The following is a 23402-nucleotide window of genomic DNA, read 5'->3' on the forward strand; positions in this document are numbered from 1 at the left end:
ATATTCATGTGCTGTAGAATTGTTTATCTTAATGTTCATTCTGGCAATAAAATAGAATTAATTGAATGCAAGCTGGGGATGTGTTTATACTTATCACTATACAAGATCTGTTATATGGTCTCTTTTATTGCCATGACAATCTGAATTTTGAAACTTTGGAGGATTAACTCTTCCATGACGAAGATATTTTAGAAATATTGTTTACAGGGAAAAATTATTAGGAAGGGTTAAGAAAACATAGAGGGGATAATTAGTAAACTGCAGTTTTCACACAATTTAAGGTGCGGTTTGCAAGCCATGAACATTTTAACAGGTAACACCACACATTAATCAGCATGATTTAAAACTTTTTTGCAAGTGTTGATATTGCAGAGTTATGTAAGCACTATGCAGGTGGACTGGAACTAAAAATTGTCCCTGGCATTTAAAGCACACAGGACCCGCTCGTTAGGATGCGTTCACACGCAGCCAGCTGACTGCATTCTGCGCATGCTTACGCATTGCAACGCACGTGCGCGAACCAGTGCGAGCGAACAGAAAGCGTTCGCTCGCTGCGCATAGACTGCCCGGCAGAATGAGTGACAGGAGATGCCGGTTGTGGGTAGTGACAGGGGCTGGCCCCTATAAACGGGGGAGTGGAGGTGCGAATGCAGGCATGCCTGAGTGTCTTAACGCTGTTTCAGAGGCGTGCATAATTAAAAGGCAGCGTCATTGTACACGTCACTTGGTAGTATTCACTCACAGTGCTTGCGGCAGGGTATGGTCACTACAAGTGCTGCGATCGCATCGATGTTACCGATGGTAGCATACACTTCCTGGACATGACGCAAGTGGGCGTCTTAAGACAGGCTTGGTGGGCGTCTGCATACACAATGCGATCGCACGCTAAGACATAGTGGGCATGCTAATGCCTTGACGTGCGATCGCCTGCCTTGCCGAAAGTTGCATACGCGGGTCTGAACAGGTCCACAAGCTCACCTGCTGTGGGCTCCATGTCGAATACAGTTGCACGCAGATGTGGTGTTGCTGGTGGAGTCAGGGCCGGATTAAGGTCTGTGGGGGCCCCCTGGGCAACAAACATGTGGGGGCCCCTATTAAATTGTGACAAACTGGGGATATGCGCAATGGGGACCTTATGCAGAGCCCCCAGTAGTGTCAGTGCCCCCAGTGGTAGTGCCCCGTAGGTATGCAGTCGGGAAGCTGGCGGACTAATCCCAATAGCTGGCTTCCCAACTGTCATAGCATGGCAAGGGTCTAAAGACAGATCGATATGCCAACGCCTGTCATTAGACATACGCCAGGAGCCCTGACGCCTGGCATCCCGATCGAAGGGACGCTGGGCGCCGAGTGCGGATAGCCGCAGGGGGGGGAGGGTTAGGTTTAGGGTTCTGGGGGGGCACTTTGGGTTAGGCACCCCCCCGGGAGGTTAGGTTTAGGCTAGGGGAAGGGGGGGTTTAGCATTAGGCATCCCCGGGGGGGATTTAGGGTTAGGCATCCCCCCGGGGGACTTAGGTTTAGGCGGTGGGGAAGGGGGGGTTAGGTACAGGCATTTAGAGGGGGGATTTGGGTTAGGCACTGGGGGGGAAGGTTAGGGTTAGGCACCCCTAAGGGAGGGATTTCCTCTGCCGGAATGCCGCTGTTGGGATTCCAACCGCCGGGCATGGGCCTGTCGGTAAATCATACCGATTCCGCCCCGTATGCAGAGCCCACAGTAGTGGTGCCCTTTATGCAGTACACCCAGTAGTAGTGCCCCCTATGCAATACTCCTACTCGTAGTGCCCCCTGTAGTTATGCCCCCTGTGGTAGTGTCCCCAATAGTAATGCCCCACAGTAGTCATGCCCCCTGTGTGTGCCCAATAGTAATGCTCTAGTAGTAATGCCCCCTGTATAAATGTCCCCAGTAGTAATACCGCATGTGGGAAAACTCCATAGACAAAAACCGGCAAACTGTTTTCACAATCTCAGAGCAGGTGAAAAAATTCCTTAAAATGTGGGGACTTGGTAGCTCATTCAGACTCGCTCACTAAGATGCAAACGCTCGCTGCTGCCGATGGTATGCATTGTGTATGCATTGTGCACATACGTATGTATCGCAGTGTGCATGTGCATACCTTAGCGAAAGTTCACAATGCATTCGCTCGCTGCACACAGACAACCCAGCAGAGTGAGTGACAGGGGAATCCGTTTGTAGGTGGTAACGGGCTGGCCATTAAAAACGGGGGAGTGGAGGTGCAAACGCAGGCGTGCCTGAGCATCTCAACGGTGTTTTAGAGGTGTGCATAATTATAAGACAGCATCATAGTACACGTCACCTGGCTTGTTTTTACACTGAAGTGATCGCAGTGCTTGCGGCAGGGTATGGTCAACCTCAAACGCTGCGATGGCATCCGACGAACCGATGGTTGCATACACTTCCTGGACATGACGTGCACAAGTGGGCATCTTAAAACAGGCTGGTGGGTGTCTGCATACACTATGTGATCGCTCTCTAAGAAATACTAGGCGTGCTAATGCATTGCTGTGCGATTGCGCTCCCTACGTAATTTGGATACTAATTAGGCCAAAATTATGTTTTATTTAACTTAATTCCCCCTAATAATAACATGTCATTTTTAGGGTGAACATTTAAAAAGTGGTAAAAAATGGGTTTAAAGTACTGGGTCAGGGTATTTTAGGGGGCTGTACTGATGGGACAGGTGTTTTTAGGATTGCAGGTGTATTTTTAAACATTTTTAAAGCTGCACTTTATAACAACAAAAATATATAGCACCCATTTTAATGTGCCCCCAATTTAACTACAGCAATTATTTTCTCCAAAAAATATTGCTTTTTATCAATATTCCACACTTATGCAAATATGCATATAACAGCCATTTCACACACTTTAAGAACCCAAAATACTTTTATTAGAGCTATTAATACACTTCTATATTGATTTCCTATGTCAGTTAGGCTTTTTATGGGGTACAGACTGATTTCCCCAAAATGTGCTGTACTTTTCGCTGGCTTCGTCATGTGCAGTTTTCGCACGTATCCGTTTTCGCGTCTTTTGTAATAGGATAGGGCGAAACATGGGAGCGCGCATTGCGAAAGGAAGCGAAGAAACTGGCACATAGTGCAAAAAGTTGTTCGGTATTAAGTTTTAATTTTATCGCGGCTTATTGAATCAGCCCCTTATTGTTCTGCCCACATCAAACATCTCTGTTTTTGTACATATATTGTGATGATCAACGAGGAGGGCACAGTAGCGCGCGTCGTAGGCATGCGCTCCAGAAAAGAGGTGTGGTCTCATGGGAAGATGCGTGTCCGACTCCTCATAAGGGATGAGTGTCTGGTTGTAGGCAAATAAACCCAGGGGCTTCACAGATCAGTGTTGCAGTGCTGGGTATGGAAGGGTCAATTATGTAGGGCTAAGTGATATGCAGAGGTGTAATTTCAGATAATTTCTAAGAAGCTTTAATGGGACATATGAAACCGTAAGGTTTTTTGTCTATGGAATTATATATTTAATTCCAACCTGCTGTTCAATAAAGACTTTCTATTCCTGTTCAACTTCTCGCCTTCGGGCCCATCATCCACTGCCATATTTCTACCTCCTCACATCTATACATGAGGAGGTCCTGGCTCAAACCACCTAAGTTCATCCACGCCTCTCATATCTCCTCTTCAGTCTACTATGCCTGTTCCAACTCAAAACCAACCTTTGGGCCTGACAGGTAGTGCAGAGAGGTAGTGGTGGGCATGGAGGAGTCAGGAGGGTAGTGCAGGGCCAGCTCTATGGGTGTTCGACCAGTGCGGTCGAACAGGGGCTCACCCCTCCCCAACATCCCAATTTCAGCGGGACAGTACTGTCCCGCTGTTCATCCCAAGGGCCAAAGTGGCCCGGGGGTGTTGAAATCGGGAGGTTGGGGACCCCCACCGCCGCAGATGTGTGCGGCGGTGCCGGACCCCTGGAATGTGAATGGATGCCGATGGAAGAGGGCTGGGGGAAGTCCAGCCAGAGATGGAGGGCTGGGCTTTACTCTCAGCCTGATGTTATTTTGAGGCGTGCCATGTGGGCATGCCTCCAAATAACGTCACGTAGGGGGCGTGGCCAATAGTAATGAGGCCACGCCCCCAATTTTGTTTGAATCCACACGTGATAGCAGGGCGCAGCGTACCAGGCCGGCACAGGGTGCTCAGACCCCTGGAGCTGGCTCTGGGTAGTGCAGGGAGGTAGTGGTGGGCATGGAGTAGTCAGAGTAGTAGTGGCGAGCATGGAGGGGTGAGGGGGGTAGTGCAGTGAGGTAGTGGTGGGCATGGAGGGGTGAGGGGAGTAGGGCAGAGTAGTAGTGGTGAGCATGTAGGGGTCAGGGGGGTAGTGCAGTGAGGTAGTAGTGGGCATAGAAGGGTCAGGGGAGTAGTGTAGAGAGGTAGTGGTGGGCATGGAGGGGGTAGGGCAGAGTAGTAGTGGTGAGCATGTAGGGGTCAGGGGGGTAGTGCATATACATAGTGGCAGGTACAGTATGGAGGAGTCAGGGCAGTAGTGCAGTGAGATAGAGATGGTTCTGGAGGGGTCAGGGGAGTAGTGCAGTGAGGTAGTGGTGGGCATGGAGGGGTCAGGGGAGTAGTGCAGAGAGGTAGTGGTGGGCATGGAGGGGTCAGGGGAGTAGTGCAGAGAGGTAGTGGTGGGCATGGAGGGGTCAGGGGGTAGGGCAGAGTAGTAGTGGTGAGCATGTAGGGGTCAGGGGGGTAGTGCAGTGAGGTAGTAGTGGGCATAGAAGGGTCAGGGGAGTAGTGCAGAGAGGTAGTGGTGGGCATGGAGGGGTGAGGGGGGTAGGGCAGAGTAGTAGTGGTGAGCATGTAGGGGTCAGCGGGGTAGTACAGAGAGGCAGTGGCAGGTAAGGAGGAATTAGGAGGGTAGTGCAGTGAGATAGAGATGGATCTGGAGGGGTCAGGGGGGTAGTGCAGAGAGGTAATGGAAGGTATGTGGGGAACGGAGTGATGGTGTAGGAGCTCTACACACAGACTTGGGGGCAGGTTGTGACATGTCTGTACCTTTTAGCTGCCTGTAAGATGTAACATGTATGATACTCCTCAGCCAGACTGACACTGGTCACAGCCAATCATTAGCTGTCTGAGTGATGCCATGCAGCTGGTTGGGGGAAGTGGGAGTCAGAGTGAGAATGTGCACACCATGAATGGGTAAGTTATTTTTCCCCTTCATGCTAATGACCTGGAGGTGATGAGGAGTGAGAGCGGAAATGTGGTTCCATGCCCATAAATGCCACCAAAAGAGGAAATGTGTCCCCTTGTGGGCTCGCTTTGCTTGCCACACTTCGGGCTCGGTGGCTCACTTTGCTCACCACAGGTTTATATTCCCTCTCTATGCTCACATGGATAGTAAAGAATGATGTTGGACAGTAACTGATGACGTCAGGGTTGGTTCGGTGAAGGGCATCTAGATGCTTCCATAATAAATGTGGAGGAAACTGCAGGGAGAAGGCTCCAGGTACCTGGTGCTATGCTGCAGGTGGTGACAGCACCCTTCCTGGTGTCAGGCTGGGAGGAGGGGGTCTGATTGTGTATAAATGGGGGTATTCCTGGTAGTTCCTGTGCATGCTCTTACTCCCCCTTCCCATGTGCATTGGGAGCAGCTACTGGGACAATCAAGTTACAAGCAGCTCCTAACATTCTCTGTCCAGGTCAGTTACATTACTGCTGCTTCCAGTGGCAGAGTAGTCGCCTGTGTAGTGTGTAGTGACAGTCAGGCATTAGCAGGGAGAAGCTCTATGTTCGCACTGCATCAGCTGTCTCACGTCTCTGCAAGTGCCCAGACCTAGATGGGGAGGCGCTGTTACGTGCAGCAGCGGATTAACCCCTGCATTGCTGGCCCCTGTACTTGCTGTATATACTGATAGTAATCCAACTGACCTCTTCTGTCTCCTCCCGCACTCTGCTCCTTCTGCCTGCTGCCTGTTCTCTGCGATGGATGATGTATGTCAGTGAGGACAGGCAGCACAGTTAGACTCCCACCTCCCACTTGATGTCCAGAGCGGCGCAGAACAGTGACGGCACACACTACTTACTGGCCTCGCACAGTAGGGGGCAGGGCTTTGAGTGATTTACTCAGCTCTCATGTCCAGTGTGGCCGGGTCGGCTGTCCCATCAGGCCATTGGCCCTTGTGGCTTTTGCCAGAGGGCCAGTTCGGCCCTGCCAGTGGATGACTCATACTATGAACAGCCCAGATTCTTAACCACTGGTGTTGGTTATTAAAGTACAGTATATAGTAGGTACAGCCGTACTCATTGTTACATATACACTGGTGATGGAGCGGAACTTGCCAGCTTACCACCTGGTGAGAGTGTGCTGCTTGTGAGTAGCAGTGCAGGGATGCTGGCACAGCATTAAATGCAGGTATTTACCATGTTCTCTCTAGGAGCTAAGTTGGAGACTTCTGTCTCCCACCACTCTACACAGTACACAGACAAGATGGCTGCTGTCACATGTGCAATAGCACATCAGGTTAAAGGTCAGACTCTGGCTCCTAATGCTCAGCATGTATGCAGAGTGAGGAGAAAGTGCTGGAGCACACTACATTCTAACTGCAATGAGATACAACCAGTGGTGACTTCAGAGGTTGGGCTGCGGCACAGTCCAAAATTCAAGTAGGGGAGCCACACCAACTGACAGTGAGTCTTAACTGGCGATGTTTGGCAGCGTTTGGGGTGGCAGTTGGTGTGGCTCCCCTATTTGACTGTGCTGTAGCCTCACCTCTGGAGCCGCCACTGGTTACAACTCAGTAGACTGCAGTATAGGGCCTATTCATTATCCGGGGGAAAATGGTCCCCAATAATTAAGTATCCATCCCGCTGCAAGTTATTAAATTGGATACTAAAGTATTAAAGCAATTTAGTATTGCTCCTGTCGCGATATAGCTGTTCTGAAAAGCAGCTGTTCTGGTGGTGTGAATGGCGCCTACTCTGGAATATCCTGGGTCGGCGCCTGTTACAACCTCTGGGTCAGACCCCTTTAAAAGCAGAATAACAGTGCATGGTTTTCATTTGTCCAAATTGGTGCGCAGGTGAATTCATTACTGGGTGACACATTTTACAAGATCCACAGGTGGAGCTAATTATTTCACTTGTGATTCTGTGAAGAGACCTGGAGGAATGAGTTTGGGAAATACTGGTCTGATGTAAAAAATGTAATCTAATGTTTAGCTCTTTTAGCCCACTGTGTTCTGGCTGGACACATGAAGAAGCCTTTTGTGCCTATTGAGGGTGTACAATAACTATGTGAATTCTGAATTATGGTAAGATATAAGTGTACCTTTATTTTATATAAAAAAAATAGTTATATTTGTATTTATAGGAAACACAGGGATTTATATAAATAAATAAACTTGACAAAACCCAGGGATTTTACCATACAAGGAGCCTTCCTCTTTGCACTAACCTAATGGGATATAAATTATAATCATCATGAGCCACACAGTCTTCACTCCTCTGCTGGTGGGGCAGGGAGCAAGCTCTCTATCCTGCTTATGGTAGGGACTCAATGACACACAGACACTGTAGTGGACAAAATGAATACTGATGCTCAATCCCCCTGTTTTAAAATTGAAGGTAGTCTCCTTCTTTTAAGCCAAGTCTATATCCCACAGTAGTGCTCAGAGCCAGCCCTAGGCATAGGCATTTCAGGCAAATGCCTAGGGCATTTGGAATGCTTTAGGGGCATCCTACGGCTTGGCTGCTGGGGTCACAGAACTATCGGTGGTGCAGCTGGTGCAATGCATCGGGGCTTACAATAATGAAGAGGCCCTCAGGCAGTACTAATAAAGAGTCAAACTGACTCATTATTACAGTACTCCGCTGTGGCTGGCCACCGGCCGTACTGAGGAAGGAGGCTGTCTGGCCGGAGGAGGAAGAGGCCCTCCCCTTCTTATCATCGCTCTTCCTGAGTCCAGTACGCTACCCTGGAATCCCCATAACACATGGACCTTGGGTGACTCATTGTTTCCAGCTGGGTTGGCAACTGCATTGCTGCTGCTGCTCTCTCCGCAATCCGCACATCACCATAGCTGCAGGCTACACTTCCACAACATCTGACCTGACTGTCACTAGACTGCCTGAGACCCAGCCCCTCCCCTCGAGTTCCCGCCCCCTCCTCTCTGTCTATTCTACATGCATCCTACGTTCCCTGCCCAAGACCCTGCCACCTAACCCTGAGTCCACGCCCTTTTCCCTCCAGTCTAGCACTCTGTCACAGTCTTTCCTCTCCTACCCTGTGCCATGGAGCCCAGCAGGGACAACACATCCTCTTCCAGGACAGTGCCACTGTCATCTAGGGGGGTGGTATCTGTATGCAATGGGGAGGGGTATATTTGTTTTTTATGGGACAGGGGGTTGGAGTGTGTTTTTAATATTGTCTGTGGTAGGGTGGTGTATTCAGAGCCGTAACTGGACTTTTTGGTGCCCTGTGCCAGAGAGAGTATTGGCGCACCCCCCCACTCATTTTTTAAATAGGGACATAAGATAGTGCACCAGAAAAAGGGCCATGTCTTCATAGGGAAGGGCCAGGGAATAGATGGGGAGGCCAGGAGATGCTGGGGATAAAGGGAAATGAAGCTACAAGTGAGAATGATAATAAACAGGAAAATGACAGGCCGAACAGCGCCCTCTGCCCTACGGTGCCCTGTGCCATGGCACAGGTTGCAGTACCCTAGTTACGGCCCAGGTGTATTAATGAAGTTTGTGTGTGTGTGTGGGGAGGTGTGTTAAGTGTATGTGTATGAGGGGTGTGTTCATATTTTCTGTGTTATAAGTTACTTGAGGGTCACTGATGTTCTCTGCATTATATGGCGCTCTCTGCATTGTATGGCGCTCACTGCGATGCTCTCTATATTATATGGTGCTCACTGCAACGCTCTTTGCATTATATGGCACTCACTGTGACGCTCTCTATATTATATGGCGCTCACTGCAACGCTCTCTGCATTATATGGTGCTCACTGTGACGCTCTCTATATTATATGGTGCTCTCTGCGACAGCTAGTAGAGGGGCGCTGTTGGATGACTGAGAGATGCTCAATGTGCTGGGAAAGGGGTGCATAGAGGCCAGCCTGGCCAGGGGTACTAACTGTGCTGGATAACTGAGGATGAGGCCAGGGGTGCTGTGCTGGAAGAGGGTGCTGTGCTGGGAAAGGGGTGCATAATAAGGCCAGGGGTGCTGTTCTGGATGTGGGGTGCTGGATGAGGCCAGGGGTGCTGTACTGGGAAAGGGGTACTGGATGAGGCCTGGGGTGCTGTGCTGAGAGGGTTGCTGTTCTGTGAGGCGGGCAGTGAAGGGGGCAGTATGTGGTGCTGTGAGGTGGGCAGCAACTGGATCACTATGTGTGCTGTGTGTGTGTGTACATGTAGCTATCTATCTAACTAACTAACCCATATCTATCTATCTATCTAACCCATATCTATCTATCTATATATCTATCTAACCCATATCTATCTATCTATCTATCTATCTATCTATCTCTATCTATCTAACCCATATCTATCTATCTATCTATCTATCTGACCCATATCTATCTATCTATCTATCTATCTATCTATCTAACCCATATCTATCTATCTATCTAACCCATATCTATCTATCTATCTATCTATCTAACCCATATCTATCTATCTATCTATCTGTCTAACCCATATCTATCTATCTATCTATCTATCTAACACATATCTATTTATCTATCTATCTATCTAACCCATATCTATCTATCTATCTATCTATCTATCTATCTAACCCATATCTATCTATCTAACCCATATCTATCTGTCTATCTATCTAACCCATATCTATCTATCTATCTATCTATCTATCTATCTATCTAACCCATATCTATCTATCTAACTAACCCATATCTATCTATCTAACCCATATCTATCTATCTATCTATCTAATTATCTATCTAACTAACTCATATATATCTATCTATCTATCTAACCCATATCTATCTATCTATCTATCTATCTATCTAACCCATATCTATCTATCTATCTATCTAACCCATATATATCTATCTATCTTTCCCATATCTATCTATCTAGCTATCTATCTATCTATCTGACCCATATCTATCTATCTAACCCATATCTATATATCTATCTATCTGTCTAACCCATATCTATCTATCTCTAACACATATCTATCTATCTATCTATCTAACCCATATCTATCTATCTATCTATCTATCTATCTATCTATCTATCTAACTAACCCATATCTATATATCTATCTATCCATCCCATATCTATCTGTCTATCTTTCTATCTATCTATCTAACCCATATCTATCTATCTATCTATCTATCTATCTATCTATCTATCTATCTATCTAACCCATATCTATCTAACTATCTATCTAACCCATATCTATCTATCTAGAGAGAGAGAGAGAGAGAGAGAGAGACAGAGGGAGTAGTAATAGATATGCTAAAATGGGGGCAAATGAATCACAATTTTATGTCCCCTGCCAGACTCCTAAAGGAAGAAAGAAGAGGAAAAAAGAAAAGGGAGGAATACCTAACAGGTAAGTGAAAACTGAGCATCATGTTTGAATAGGTGGGGAGGGGGGTGTCTGTAGTGTGTAGTGTGGTGGGATTATCTGATAGGGGGCACCAGCCAAAATCTTGCCTAGGGCACCAAATAGGTTAGGGCCAGCTCTGGTGATGCCGTTTTTGTGGGGCCAAGCATTGATAACAGTTCCCAAGGTACCATAGTTTGAGTATTTGCTTTACTTTCAGATAACCGCAGCATAAGGGAAGTCTGGACAAAGGGTCCCAATTTCTTTGACCATAAAGTATATTCAACTTAAGTTGTTGTCCCATTTTAGGATTAACAATGAGTGTCTATTTGGCCAGCAGTAAAGTACAGTACAGCAGTATCAATATAGCCAATGCACTTAGTCACTGTGCAGTACTGGGTATAAAGGCATGCCAGGCACTGCCAGTCATTATAATCATTATGCCCTGCGCCCTACTCCCTATACATCTGGTCCTGAGCAGGCCTAGATTTGTGGAAAGATCCCATAGACCATTGCGTAGGGAGACCAAATTGTGGGAACGCCATGATACCTGTATCTTTTCATCACTTCTTCTCATTATGTATGCTTATGAGTAGAGATCAGCAGGTTCGGAGTTACTCGGATTTACTCGGTTCTCAAAACAGCATTTTATTGGCTTTCAACGTGTTTTGGATAGCCAATTAAAATAAATCCAAACTAATCCGAACTTGCGGTTATGTGGCGATAAGAAGCGACTAAACCCGAACCCGCTCATCCCTAGTTATGAGTATTATTGGGCAACATCATATATAGATTGCATGTATTTGTTTTATTTGCGATTAAGTAGTTAAAGTCAATTTATGGGATAAAACTGTTTGCATCTATATACTTTTCAAAACTTTTTGCGTGTCTATATTTTGCTTTTAGTGTGTAATTAGCCTTTATATCTATAATATAATTAAAAGAAAATACCTTGCTATTGGACATACATAGTAATGCGAAATGTAATAGCATGCGAGTTGCAGGCATCTGCGCAATTTTGGCTATTTATAGTGCCAATAATTTAAAAGGCACCTGCAAAATACAGTATGGGCTATTATCTTTGAACCTAACACCTGGATCCGATGTATGCCATGATGTTTGTGTTGTGTTTAATAAATTACACAGATATTACTTGTGTGTAATGTATCATTACAGTGTGTTTTTAAATCCCATTGGTCCTGGCATTGCAATGATCTATAGTTCTGTCCCAGAAACTCATTTTATATACATCCCTATTCCAGTAAATGGGGCACCTTGTGTAACAGTAAAGACACACTCCAGCTTGATTAAGGTCAGTCTTTTGAAGAACCTTATTTGTAGAAAGAGAATATTCCACAGTGTCATTTGGACATTTTGTGGGCTATGTATGGTAGGTTGCTGCTACATTGAGATAAGGATTCTAATTTTGCAATTGAGTGCACTTCAAGTAGACAATTATAAACTAATTGTAAATTGTAACAGCAGAAGAAAGCTGATTTACAGTCCTCTCTGAAAACATCTTTGTGTATTAAATTGTGCATCTGTGCCTCGTTTTTCCTATTTTATTTCAGGGATGATAAAGGGATTGTTGCATTGTTACAATTTGCAAAGCGGAAATGATAAAAGTTACACAAACTTTGTTTTAAACTTTTGTATTATAGAGTATATTCCTGGAGCTACAGTGCTTTTTGTGTGACATATATAAGCAGTCTTTTGCATTTCACAACTGTGTTTTGCTTGTTGCCAAACTGAACAAGATATTATATTAACATAAATATATGCCCTAGTTTTTATACACAGTACTTGCCCTTACAGTGTAAGTAAGCTCATATTATCATTATCATTATTATTATTATTATTATTATTATTATTATTAGTCAGGGAGTTAAAGACAAAGGGATTTATTGCCACTGGAGGTATAAGAGGATCTTCTGTGGGATGTAGTTTGGAAGCCGACGGTCTAAATGCCGACCGCCGGCTTCCAGACTTTCTAATCCCGGCGTGGTACTAATGACAGGCGTCAAAAACTCGATGCCTGTCATTAACCATACGCCGTAAGACCGACGCCCGGCATGTCGAACGAAGGTAAGCCGGGCGCCTGGTGCGGACAGCTGCTTTAGGTTTAGGGCTCCCGGGGGGACTTAGGGTTAGGCACCCCACTGGGAGGGTTAGGTTTAGGCTAGGGAAAGGGGGGGTTAGGGTTAGGCACCCCCGGGGGGAGGTTAAGGTTACGCACCCCCCCGGGGGACTTAGGTTTAGGCTGCGGGGAAGGTTGGGGTTAGGTTTAGGCACTTAGAGGGGGGATTAGGGTTAGGCACTTGGGGGGGAGGTAAGGGTTAGGCACCCCTAAGGGAGGGTTAGGGTTAGGTTAGCGATACTTACCTTAGGGATGATCGGGATCTTCACCCTTGTCAGGCTGCCGCTGTCGGGATGTGAATACCTATTACACCCTCTTCTGTCACAGGGAATATTGACACTGGGGGAGGAGGGGGTAATGCTTTAATGGTGACCACTGGATTCTGGGGGATGTACTGGGGGGATCAATTCCACATTGGTGACATATGGACACTGTGGGTGGGGTTTAATGCTTTAATAGGGACCTATGGACACAAGGGTGGGGGGATAATACTACAGGGGCATCAATAATACAGTGTGAAGATCTATGGGTACAAAGATGATGGGAAGATACTACAATGGTAAGAGATGCTATTACAGGAATCGGTTAGACACAGCACATTTGTTTTTAACTAAAATAGTTAAATACGTTTTTAAATACTTCAAGGACATTTTTGTAAAACGTATTTAGTTGGTTAATCATATCCAAATTAACTAACATGTTTTGTAACCCTCTATTTACATTAAACCTCTCCCAGTGCTGTATACTCCAATTTGTGCTAACTATCCTCAATTATGTTTTAGAGATTTGTGCCTGGTAATGTATGTCCCTTTCAATGCCCCTGTACTAGCAAACTGCACATTAAATTATCTTTTTTCTTTCTTTGAGATGTAATTCTTTAGTAGACTTTGTTACAGAGGAGTATTTAAAATGCAAAAAATTAATTTGGGCAAAATTCGGAAAACAGGGTGTTAGGCCGGGTACACATCAGGAGATATATTGGACAATATATCGTTCTGACGTGGATTGGAACGATATATCGTCCTTATTACTCAGTGTGTACCCTCAATTGCACATTCACATGCGTCATCAGCTACAGTATGTTGTTTCATCTGATGTGCCTCAAATCAGATGGGACGACGTCACTGGTGACAGCATGCAGGGGAATGCAGGATGGATGGATACATTAGGCCTGATTCAGAGATGTACGCTAACCCGATGGTTAGCGCACATCTCCGATGTTTGGAGGACTGCACATGCGCAGCAGGTGTACTGCACATGTGCAGCCTTCCGACTGCGAGCCCGCTCCCAGTGTGTCCCAGCCGCAGCCTGATTGACAGGCTGTGGCGTTTGGAAGGCAGAGCGGGGGCGTTCCCTGGCAGCGTTCCCGGAAACAGGGGTGGGTCGCCCCCGTTTTCCGGGAGGGACAAGGCCAGGGTCTGCGTGGGTGCACGCAGACTTCCTGGCCTCGCAAGCTGCCAGAACCCGGCCAGGCTGCGGGAATCTTTAGCTCCCGCAGCCTGGCCAATGGAACATCGACAACAATCGTAGCCGATGGTCGCGATTGTTTTGATGGTGACCAATGCTGACCCCAGGCTGCGACCTGGGCCGCTGTGCTGGGATCACGCAGATGCAGCAAGGAGGTGTCTGACACCTCCTTCTGCATTTGCATTTTAAATGGACGGAATTGCACAGTTGCTGGTGTGCGGCTGTGCAATTCCGTCCACCTCTGAATCAGGCCCATTGTGCGGTCGTTCAACAGATCATACAGTGTGTATGACTGCCCTATATATCCTTCCATCGGGCGTCAGGTCTATTGGGATACACGTCATTCTGATGTATACACGGCCTTACTTGCTTAGATTTACAGGTTCAAAAGCAAATTGCCAATGGCAGTTATTTTAGAATGTCGGCAAATCTGCATTTCAACACGGTTACAAGAAATAAAGTAATCACCCTCCTATCAATACCACTGGATGATAAGAGTTGGTATGATCATGTTAAAAGATTCAGGGGTCTATTTACTAAGCAGTGTTAGGAAATAAAGTGAAGGGTGATAAGGTACCAGCCAATCAGCTCCTAACTGTCATTTTTCAAACACAGCCTGTGACATGGCAGTTAGGTGCTAATTGGCTGGTACCTTATCACCGTTCACTTTATCACCTAACACAGCTTAGTAAATAGACCCCTCAGATATTAGAGACAGCCTCCCTGAATGAAGCAAATATCCCCTCATACAGATACACAAAGTGATATTTGCTCTGAGCAAAAGAATCGATAGTTTCACTGCCCAACGGGAAACTAAAACCACCAGCTGTATAAACATATTAGGCCGAACACATCAGGTAATATCTCAATGCTGAGACATGTCCGATGTAGAAATCTTTCTTTTTTTTTGCAGCTACTGTACCTGTAACTAGATGTGAGGAAAAATAAAATGACTTTTTATTTTTGTGTGAATCGAGTTTTGTGCACTGTATTCAGAAATTTACATTTCATAGAATGAATAGAGCGGTGACAATTACGGTTAATTCATTATGCTGTATGGTATGGTTGGACTGGGAATATGTAAGAAGAAATTTGAGAAATAGCACAGATGGCATTAGGAATATATTGTGCTGAACAGTTTTCCTTTAAATGCTTTAATTTTCTTACAGCTGACTATACAGCTAACCATTAGGTAATCATCAATGTGCTCAAGATACATAGAAGTATATGGGGGAGTAAATGGGTCCTGTCATAATACAAGCGAGGCCTACATCTTGCACATGTTTATGTAAAGGAGCTCAAGATGGCCGCCAGGTGTTTTTAGCAATATGTGCAGAACATGTCTTTTTATTAAAATGGTCAAAGTATTTGCTTTGTCCATCAAATACACCTGACTGGTTGTCATTATTAAAGTATAACTAGATTGATTAAATATTGGTATGAAGCTGATTGAGCAGTTCTCTTTGCTAACAGCAATGGAATTGGACAGAATACAGCTTTGCATATACTACAGGAGTTCAGACAATGACAGAATGACAGAAGTCACACAATGGTGCCATCGCTTTAGCGTCTTGTGCGTAGTAGAAGCTCTTCCCTAGTGTATAGCCATGTGCCTGAATGTACAAGGACTGAGGCGCCCACTTTGTGCATCTTTAGATTCAACAATCTGATTGGTGCAACTTTAGAAGCATCCATTGGTCGTGCGGCCGCACCACTGAAACTTACACCAGCCACATGCAAGGAGCAGAATCTCTGTCAGAGTATGGCCTCCACTGCAAGCCATTAAGCATCTGAGGGTCTGATTAAGCTTTGGGAACAAAGAAAGAAATAGCAAGTAACTATGTACCTGGCCAAACCATGTTGCAATGCAAGGGGTGCAAATACATAAAAAAAATTTCATGTGGGGTAAATACTGGCTGCTTTTGCATGCAGCCCACAAATACTGCACAGCTTTATTATTACACTGCAATTTAGATGTCACTTTGGACACACCCCTCCCAAATCTAAATCTCTCTGCACATTTATATCTGCCCCACCTGCAGTGCAGCATGGTTTCACCAAGATGATCAGTTACTTGCTATATCTTACTCTATTCCCAAAGCTGAATCAGGCCCTGAGTTTGCAACCAGTTTTGTTTTGTGTCACGCCCGCGACACTACCATAACACGTCCATAAGACAGTGCATCTCTGTACGCATGACTAGCCACCTCCCAGTCACCTCCCAGGAAAGATCTATTCATCCCTCCAGTGTGTTAATATTAAAATGAACCTTTATATTCCCCTGCCTGTATCTTCTAATATCCTATGGGAAAGATTTCTGGACTGCACAACCTGACTATATATATATAATGGGAGGTGCTACCTGATGAGACTAATTGCAGGCACAGAAACAGACAAATCTCAGGTGCACAACTCCAAATTATTAATAATATATATAAATGCAATAAAATTTTGCAATCAATAGAGGTTTTTAGCATAATCATGGCCAAGGTTATGGGCCTACCCACCATATCCAGGTAACCTCTTTCGGGTAGGTCCCTAACATACTAGGGTTCAAATCCAGAGCGCAGGACCCCCCAAAACTGGCCCAGCCAAGCCGCCCCAGGGCACCACCATAGTAAAAAAAAGTGCAGTGTAAAGAGATAGTTAGGAGCAGCTGCATATAAAGAATGAAAATAAAAAAGTGAAGTACATATATATTAAACACACAGTGAAGGGTTAAAATGTGTTATAAAGGAAAATGTGTTATAATGCGCTGCCCTGAGACAGATTAACCAATGCAATCAAGGGAGACCCACACCCCAAAAATGAACCAAAGTTGCACTACAGTATACAACTTGTAGGACTTACCTAGAATTGTGCCTAATACAGTGTGCATATACATTATCATGCTCCATGCTTTGAAACCAATAAGGAAGGGTGCTAGTCCAGAATGCGGGTGTCTCCTTTCCCTCAGAAGTGCAATAAAGCACATTAAATGGTTATATGGGAAAGATTTCTGGACTGCACAACCTGACTATATATATAATGGGAGGTGCTACCTGATGAGACTAATTGCAGGCACAGAAACAGACAAATCTCAGGTGCACAACTCCAAATTATTAATAATATATATAAATGCAATACAATTTTGCAATCAATAGAGGTTTTTAGCATAATCATGGCCAAGGTTATGGGCCTACCCACCATATCCAGGTAACCTCTTTCGGGTAGGACCCTAACATACTAGGGTTCAAAACCAGAGCGCAGGACCCCCAAAAACTGGCCCAGCCAAGCCGCCCCAGGGTACCACCATAGTAAGAAAAGTGCAGTGTAAAGAGATAGTTAGGAGCAGCTGCAGCTGCATATAAAGAATGAAAATAAAAAAGTGAAGTACATGTATATTAAAGTAAGTCTGTCTCAGTATGGATGAATGGGATGGATAGCTAATACTTAATGTTACTGATGTAATTCAGTAAATAAACACTAATTAAAAATGCTCTAAATTAAAACTGATGAGATAAAATTAAATTGAATCAAAAGCAATGAATTAATACAGTTGCCAATCTTTGAGGAGATCAGAAAAAAGGGAGAAAAATAACCAAAGGCATATACAACTAACGAGGTACGACAGAATTGAAGTGCAATGGGAATATTGACCTAACATAGTCATTGTGTGTAGTTCCAAATTAAATGTAAACCTCTCTACATATACAAATCAATAAAAATACTATATATATGGAAAAAAGAGTGGCAGGTCTGGGATTTTGGGAACCGTAGTTCTGGGAGTATCTACAAACAAGGTTGTGAGGACCTAATGCTATTGTGTAGGTCAGTCACATACAATGGATCTGATCTCATTGTCCAAATTCAGGCCCATAGGGCAGAGGGTGTCCATATTAATCATAACTCGTAACTCCTCCCTATTGACGCGTTTGATATAATCGCCCCCTCTCCAATGGGGTTTGACTGATATAAGACCAGTGAAATCAAGATCCGTCGGATTGGACTGATGAAATTCCTTAACGTGTTCATTTTTGGGGTGTGGGTCTCCCTTGATTGCATTGGTTAATCTGTCTCAGGGCACCGCATTATAACACATTTTCCTTTATAACACATTTTAGCCCTTCACTGTGTGTGTTTAATATATATGTACTTAACTTTTTTATTTTCATTCTTTATATGTAGCTGCAGCTGCTCCTAACTATCTCTTTACACTGCACTTTTCTTACTATGGTGGTGCCCTGGGGCGGCTTGGCTGGGCCTGTTTTGGGGGGTCCTGCGCTCTGGATTTGAACCCTAGTATGTTAGGGACCTACCCGAAAGAGGTTACCTGAATATGGTGGGTAGGCTCATAACCTTGGCCATGATTAGGCTAAAAACCTCTATTGATTGCAAAATTTTCTTGCATTTATATATATTATTAATAATTTGGAGTTGTGCACCTGAGATTTGTCTGTTTCTGTATCTTCTAATATCCTGCCTATACCTTCTAAGGATGACGCTAATTTGTGTACGCAGTCATACAGTAAATAAAGACTTAGACCTGGAATCTGTGGTTCCAAAGCACAAGTATTATTCAAGTAATAGTACAGTCAGTTACACGCTATTGATCCAGACATAATTAGATGCAAAGGAATTATACAGACCCAAGTACAGTATACATACGTGGCGCTCCCAGACCCGGTGATAGGCATCAGCAAGAAACCCCGTTGTCATGCAGCATTCAGCAAGAAGACTAAGAACCCAGCATTTGAGCACACGTATTTATACCCCCCAGAATAGACCGGACAATAGAGAAGTTTGTTGCTGATGTCATTGGTTCCCAGGGGAGAAGCATCTGTTACAGAGCATTTAACAGGCTGGTTCAAATAGACTCTCCCAGCCTCTAACAGCTTGAGGTCTTTCCCCTCCCAACCCCAATGCTGCATCCTAACAGTTGTTCATAAAATATACATTTTGTTGCTTGTAGTCTCTGTGGTCCATAAGTTGAGAATGCCTAATGCGATCTCCACACCGATAGTACCGGAATTCTGTTGAAAGAGTATGCATCAGTACGAACCCAAACACTGCTGTCTTAACATGTATAGAACCTTAGTTATCAAATATCTTTATTCACAGCATTTAAACTAACTGAACCAACTTAGATCATATACTTTAAAGCTTATTAAATCTTATGTGTGAATATGTAATGTGTGAGTATTCGGGGTTTGATATAAAGACGTATTAATGTGTGTATGAGGAAGGGTGCACTTTAACTCTCACTAAGTGAACATCTTAGCAGTGTGACATGCTGAGCCAGATAGTTCCACATGCCCTCTGTCAGCAGGCCCCCACCTTTCCTGTGTTCAAAGGAAAAAGCTCTTTTGTTCTCCCAGACTCTTGTGTGAAATGCAAATAGCCCAGCTACAAGAGACAGACCTAAGATGACACTCTAGCCTTTGAAATCATGTCATTGCAGCAAGCCTGCTAACGTAAGGTGTGTATTCTAGCCAGACCACCTGTAGTGAGGGCAAACACTATCCAGGAAGCTTATCTACACAAGCCAGTTGTCACCTGGCCACTTGCTCTAATGCAATTTTGGCATACTGTAAAGCCATTTCTGAAATATATATCCTAGTAATGAAATGGGCTTTTGGTGAATCGCCTTAACCTATGGCGATGGTCACAGATGCATTCGCATGATGCTAATAGTATTATCGCCACATGTACTAAAGTGTGAGTTTATCTAAAATGGCGCTTAGGCGGCCATTTCGCAAAATGGCGTCTTGCGGCCAGTCGCAAGATGGTGTCGCTGCGATTCAATTTTAAACTGATCTTGTCTCAGCCAATAATCCAGTTTTGACAGTGCGCTATCTGCTCACACATGCACAGTAATCAGAACACGAGTCCAGCAAGAGCAGTGTAGTGATCAATTCGTTCTAACACATTGCAGTGATGGGCTCCTATTAGAGTCTCTGTTCCTGTGTGTCTGTTTTTAATACATTTGTGCGTTACTTAATTGCTTATGGCCGTGAAAAGTGTTGATAAGAAATGATAATAATCTGGTCTCAAATTTGATCATTAATAAATATGACAAATAATGGTAGTAAAAAGATGCACTAGAAACCCCTCTTCGTATGTAGCGAAAATGATAGAGAAGCAAATGTTAATAACAGTATAGCTAATCTTTACTTACCAAATAGATATGGTAAAACATATAAAATTCAAACAATAAAGGTGTACTGCAAGTAACTCTAATCATAAACACTAGTGACGGACACACAGGTAGGGGGGGATGGTGATCCCCAACTAGTCAGACAGAAAGAATACTAGTAGTATAGAGTTATATAGAAAGGACCCGTTGGTCAGTTCTAATAGGTGAGATGTGGAGACCACATTGGTTAGTATTGGAGGATGTCCAGGAATGTTTATGTTAATGATACTGCAGCATTCCGCAAGTATTGGTAAATAGTGTTGCAGTGATGCAGTGCCCTTGCCCGGGATGTGTTTCTCAGGGTGAGGAGTACAGTACTTAAGTTAATGGGAGGTGGTTCTTGTGACACAGTGTCCTGGGTGGGTGGGTGCGTTGGTGAACACCCAGGCTAACCTGACAAACACCAGCACTCCACACCGGAAGGACCGCTGCTGTCTATTGGGGGGATATGAGCAGTTATGGCTCAGAGAACAAGTCGTCGCTTTCCCCCTCCAAAATGAGACTTGCCTCCTCAGGACTCTACAGTGCTCCGCTCTCACCCCTACCTGGCTTGTGGCTCTCATGCATCTCTCCCACTGTCGCTTGCTTCCAGGTCTGTCACGTGTTTGCTGCTCATCTGGTGCCGCCAGAGTGTAAGGTGTCCATAGTGGTCTCCAGATCTCCTCTCCATTTGTGTGTAAATGTGATTCACCAATGTGCTTCAACCCTTCTTGGGGTCTTCTTCTGGGCAATGTGGTGCAAATCATGGGATATTCAGGTGGAGGATATAAATAGACAGAACGTAGTCCCGCCTTTTTCCTGGTTGATTGCTTACTCTTGTTATGATTGGGTAAGTTTGATGTGGTACGGTATTACTGGTTGAGAATGCTGTCACTCTGTCCGGACAGTCTCATTAATACAGAGAAACAATAAAGAAAAACAATAAAGTAAGTCTGTCTCAGTATGGATGAATGGGATGGATAGCTAATACTTAATGTTACTGATGTAATTCAGTAAATAAACACTAATTAAAAATGCTCTAAATTAAAACTGATGAGATAAAATTAAATTGAATCAAAAGCAATGAATTAATACAGTTGCCAATCTTTGAGGAGATCAGAAAAAAGGGAGAAAAATAACCAAAGGCATATACAACTAACGAGGTACGACAGAATTGAAGTGCAATGGGAATATTGACCTAACATAGTCATTGTGTGTAGTTCCAAATTAAATGTAAACCTCTCTACATATACAAATCAATAAAAATACTATATATATGGAAAAAAGAGTGGCAGGTCTGGGATTTTGGGAACCGTAGTTCTGGGAGTATCTACAAACAAGGTTGTGAGGACCTAATGCTATTGTGTAGGTCAGTCACATACAATGGATCTGATCTCATTGTCCAAATTCAGGCCCTTAGGGCAGAGGGTGTCCATATTAATCATAACTCGTAACTCCTCCCTATTGACGCGTTTGATATAATCGCCCCCTCTCCAATGGGGTTTGACTGATATAAGACCAGTGAAATCAAGATCCGTCGGATTGGACTGATGAAATTCCTTAAAGTGTGCAAAAATTGGGTGTTACTCGCTACCTTTCTTTATATTACGGAGGTGTTCATTGACTCTTATTTTAAGAGGACGAACTGTCCTTCCCATATATTGTTTTTGACAAAGGCATTGCAGAAGATATATTACACCTTTGCTGTTGCAAGTCAACTTAACTCGAATTTTGAAAATTGTATTGTTTGTGGTGGATTGTATCTGTTTCCTGGGCTTAGTGCTCCTTTTTCTCCCACTAGTGCAGGCTTGGCAAATGCCACAATAGAAGAAACCTCCCTCTTCTCCTCCCTCTTTTTGGTTCCAGATTTTATTGAGGGTATTCTGTGTCGAACGGGTTGGTATTATATGGTTCCTTACTATTTTGTTTTTTATATCTGGTGCTTTACGGAAAACTATTTTAGGTTTGGGTGGCAGGACTGTATTAAGGACCTCATCGCCGAGGAGGATAGGCCAATGTTTATTAATAATTTGTTTGAGTTGTTGAGCTTGATTATTGTATTGGGTTACGAAGTAGATAAAGTCGGTGTTCTCTGTATTTGAGGTATGTTTTTTGTAATCTAGAAGGGGCCCCCTGTCTGTTTCTTTTATTGTTTGGAAAGCCATTTCTATCTTCTCAGTTTTGTACTGTTTGTCTAATAATTGTGTCTTGTGCAGACCTCCTTGGGTTTCATAATCACTAAGTTTTGAGCAATTGCATCTGATTCTCTTAAACTGTCCTATTGGGATACTGTCCAGCCAACTAGGGTGATGGCCGCTGGTTGCCAGTATAAAACTGTTAACATCTACTTTTTTACGGTAAGTATTAGTATGAATGCAGTTGTTATCGATAAAGGAAATGTCGCCTATATAACGTGTCCAGAGGATGAAGTTTGCGCCAAAGCTATGGTTGGACCAGATGTACTGGTCTTCCCAAAAACTCATAAAGAGGTTTGCATAGCTTGACGAAAACCTTGTCCCCATGGCTGTGCTGGTCACTTGTAAGAAAAATTGGTTTTCAAACCATAAACAGTTATGTGTCAAAATGAAGGAAATTCCTCTTGAGAATAAACTCACTTTGTGTAGTTGTCATATTGGGGTCATTCTCCAAATAATGTATTGTGCTCTCTAGTCCCTGTGTGTGTCTGATCACTGAATAAAGGGACGTTACATCACTAGTGACCAGCCACAGATCTTCCAGGTAATATTGCAGAGTTTATTTAGGATACTGGCGGTATCTTGTAGATATGATCATTGGTTTTGGACATAAGGTTGTAAGAAGGTATCAAGGTATCTGGAAAGATTGCTTTTAATGGAGTCAATCCCTGAAACAATAGGATGGCCAGGTGGATTGATGGGGTCTTTGTGTACCTTTGGAAGGTTATAAAAAAACTGGAATAATCGGATGTGTCTGGTCTAAGAATGTATATTCTTTAGCGGTGAGTATGCCCTTTTGGAGTCCCTCTTGTAATAGTTTGCGTAATTCTGTCTGGTACTCTTCCATTTGGTCTTTGTTTAAAGGTAAGTATGTGGTATTGTCATGTA

Source organism: Taudactylus pleione, unplaced genomic scaffold (genome assembly GCF_031769625.1).
Source record: "Taudactylus pleione unplaced genomic scaffold, aTauple2 ptg000032l, whole genome shotgun sequence".
Classification (NCBI taxonomy): Eukaryota; Metazoa; Chordata; class Amphibia; order Anura; family Myobatrachidae; genus Taudactylus; species Taudactylus pleione.